We start from the raw sequence: 4523 nt of genomic DNA on the forward strand, positions 1-4523 counted from the left end.
AATATCAATCTCAATTAATATATATAAACATGGAAAAGTTCGGGTCACTACATATACCATGCTAAGTCATCCATACACAAAACTAATAATGCGATATAAATTGACAATGATCAAATAGAACATTAAAAATGAGTAAAATGTCTTTTTTCGGCATCCTGACGACCTCGAATGTCAAGACACTATCCAGGAGTCTTGATGTTAGGGTCGTTTTAGGGTGATCTCGAGATTTTCAGCACAATCAGAAACCGAAGGTTATGCGCCGCCAAGTGGTACTCTATCTGGCGGTGCATACTAATGATTTAAAAGAACGTGTCTAATGAAGTGACATTAGATTCAAATTTATACCCGTTATACTTAATTACATTGCGAGTGAAACAATATGCCTTAAAATGATATATACCATGCTAAGTCATGCATACACAAAAGGAATAATATGAATGAAAACGGTCAAAATCGAAAAAGGCAAAATTGAAGGCTTTCGAGGTCTCGTTTCAAAAAATATTTGTTACAAACCGCTTACGGTAGTTTGCCAACAGATAGATCCCAAACAATTACACGATTTGAAGAAAACGGTGACTAAATCGGACCTACGAGTCAAAAGATACGATAGATCAAACATTTTGGCCAAAGACACAAAACACCAAGCACCACGAACCGTCGGTGGTGTTTGGTGCGTGGTGCGATTTTGCGAGGAAAGATGTCTTTTTCAGAATCTGGATGAACTAATGGAAAGAACATTCAGATTGTCTTGCTCGTTCAGCCATTTTAGGGTAATATAGAGATTTTCAACACAATCTGAAACTGAAGGTTATGCGCCGACAAATGGTACTCCATCTGGCGGTGCATACTAATGATGTAAAAAAATTTGTCTAATGAAGTGACATTAGATTCAAATTTATACCCGTTATACATAATTACATTGCGAGTGAAATAATAGGCCTTTAAACGATATATACAATGCTAAGTCATCCATACACAAAACTAATAATGCGATATAAATTGAAAATGATCAAATAGAACATTAAAAATGAGTAAAATGTCTTTTTTTGGCATCCTGACGACCTCGAATGTCAAGACACTATACAGGAGTCTTGATGTTAGGGTCGTTTTAGGGTGATCTCGAGATTTTCAGCACAATAAGAAACCGAAGGTTATGCGCCGCCAAGTGGTACTCTATCTGGCGGTGCATTCTAATGATTTAAAAGAACGTGTCTAATGAAGTGACATTAGATTCAAATTTATACCCGTTATACATAATTACATTGCAAGTGAAATAATAGGCCTTAAAACGATATATACCATTCTAAGTCATGCATACACAAAAGGAATAATATGAATGAAAACGGTCAAAATCGAAAAAGGCAAAATTGAAGGCTTTCGAGGTCTTGTTTCGAAAAATATTTGTTACAAACCGCCTACGGCAGTTTGCCAACGGATAGATCCCAAACAATTACACGATTTGAAAAAAACGATGACTAAATCGGACCTACGAGTCCAAAGATACGATAGATCAAACATTTTGGCCAAAGACACAAAACACCAAGCACCACGAACCGTCGGTGATGTTTGGTGCATGGTGCAATTTTGTGAGGAAAGATGTCTTTTTCAGAATCTGGACAACCTCGAATGGAAAGAACATTCAGATTGTCTTGCTCGTTCGGCCGTTTTAGTGTAATTTAGAGATTTTCAGCACAATCTGAAACCGAAGGTTATGCACCGCCAAATGGTACTCCATCTGGCGGTGCATACTAATGATTAAAAAAACGTGTCTAATGAAGTGACATTTGATTCAAATTTATACCCGTTATACATAATTACATTGCGAGTGAAATAATAGGCCTTAAAACGATATATACAATGCTAAGTCATCCATACACAAAACTAATAATGCGATATAAATTGAAAACGATCAAATAGAACATTAAAAATGAGTAAAATATCTTTTTTCGGCATCCAGACTACCTCGAATGTCAACACACTATCCAGGAGTCTTGATGTTAGGATCGTTTTAGGGTGATCTCGAGATTTTAAGCACAATCAGAAACCGAAGGTTATGCACCGCCAAGTGGTACTCCATCTTGCGGCGCATACTAATGATTTAAAAAACGTGTCTAATGAAGTGACATTAGAGTCAAATTTATACCCGTTATACATAATTACATTGCGAGTGAAATAATAGGCCTTAAAACGATATATACCATGATAAATCATGCATACACAAAAGGAATAATATGAATGAAAACGGTCAAAATCGGAAAAAGGCAAAATTGAAGGCTTTCGAGGTCTCGTTTCAAAAAATATTTGTTACAAACCGCCTACGGTAGTTTGCCAACGGATAGATCCCAAACAATTACACGATTTGAAGAAAACGGTGACTAAATCGGACCTACGAGTCAAAAGATACGATAGATCAAACATTTTGGCCAAAGACACAAAACACCAAGCACCACGAACCGTCGGTGGTGTTTGGTGCGTGGTGCGATTTTGCGAGGAAAGATGTCTTTTTCAGAATCTGGATGAACTAATGGAAAGAACATTCAGATTGTCTTGCTCGTTCGGCCGTTTTAGGGTAATATAGAGATTTTCAACACAATCTGAAACCGAAGGTTATGCGCCGACAAATGGTACTCCATCTGGCGGTGCATACTAATGATGTAAAAAAATGTGTCTAATGAAGTGACATTAGATTCAAATTTATACCCGTTATACATAATTACATTGCAAGTGAAATAATAGGCCTCTAAACGATATATACAATGCTAAGTCATCCATACACAAAACTAATAATGCGATATAAATTGAAAATGATCAAATAGAACATTAAAAATGAGTAAAATGTCTTTTTTTGGCATCCTGACGACCTTGAATGTCAAGACACTATCCAGGAGTCTTGATGTTAGGGTCGTTTTAGGGTGATCTCGAGATTTTCAGCACAATCAGAAACCGAAGGTTATGCGCCGCCAAGTGGTACTCTATCTGGCGGTGCATTCTAATGATTTAAAAGAACGTGTCTAATGAAGTGACATTAGATTCAAATTTATACCCGTTATACATAATTACATTGCAAGTGAAATAATAGGCCTTAAAACGATATATACCATGCTAAGTCATGCATACACAAAAGGAATAATATGAATGAAAACGGTCAAAATTGAAAAAGGCAGAATTGAAGGCTTTCGAGGTCTTGTTTCGAAAAATATTTGTTACAAACCGCCTACGGCAGTTTGCCAACGGATAGATCCCAAACAATTACACGATTTGAAAAAAACGGTGACTAAATCGGACCTACGAGTCAAAAGATACGATAGATCAAACATTTTGGCCAAAGACACAAAACACCAAGCACCACGAACCGTCGGTGATGTTTGGTGCGTGGTGCAATTTTGTGAGGAAAGATGTCTTTTTCAGTATCTGGACAACCTCGAATGGAAAGAACATTCAGATTGTCTTGCTCGTTCGGCCGTTTTAGTGTAATTTAGAGATTTTCAGCACAATCTGAAACCGAAGGTTATGCACCGCCAAATGGTACTCCATCTGGCGGTGCATACTAATGATTAAAAAAACGTGTCTAATGAAGTGACATTTGATTCAAATTTATACCCGTTATACATAATTACATTGCGAGTGAAATAATAGGCCTTAAAACGATATATACAATGCTAAGTCATCCATACACAAAACTAATAATGCGATATAAATTGAAAACGATCAAATAGAACATTAAAAATGAGTAAAATATCTTTTTTCGGCATCCAGACGACCTCGAATGTCAACACACTATCCAGGAGTCTTGATGTTAGGGTCGTTTTAGGGTGATCTCGAGATTTTAAGCACAATCAGAAACCGAAGGTTATGCGCCGCCAAGTGGTACTCCATCTTGCGGCGCATACTAATGATTTAAAAAACGTGTCTAATGAAGTGACATTAGAGTCAAATTTATACCCGTTATACATAATTACATTGCGAGTGAAATAATAGGCCTTAAAACGATATATACCATGCTAAATCATGCATACACAAAAGGAATAATATGAATGAAAACGGTCAAAATCGGAAAAAGGCAAAATTGAAGGCTTTCGAGGTCTCGTTTCAAAAAATATTTGAAACAAACCGCCTACGGCAGTTTGCCAATGGATAGATCCCAAACAATTACACGATTTGAAAAAAACGGTGACTAAATCGGACCTACGAGTCAAAAGATACGATAGAGCAAACATTTTGGCCAAAGACACAAAACACTAAGCACCACGAACCATCGGTGGTGTTTGGTGCGTGGTGCGATTTTGCGAGGAAAGATGTCTTTTTCAGAATCTGGATGAACTCGAATGGGAAGAACATTCAGATTGTCTTGCTCGTTCGGCCGTTTTAGGGTAATTTAGAGATTTTCAACACAATCTGAAACCGAAGGTTATGCGCCGCCAAATGGTACTCCATCTGGCGGTGCACACTAATGATGTAAAAAATGTGTCTAATAAAGTGACATTTGATTCAAATTTATACCCGTTATACATAATTACATTGCG

Source organism: Rutidosis leptorrhynchoides, chromosome 10 (genome assembly GCF_046630445.1).
Source record: "Rutidosis leptorrhynchoides isolate AG116_Rl617_1_P2 chromosome 10, CSIRO_AGI_Rlap_v1, whole genome shotgun sequence".
Lineage (NCBI taxonomy): Eukaryota > Viridiplantae > Streptophyta > Magnoliopsida > Asterales > Asteraceae > Rutidosis > Rutidosis leptorrhynchoides.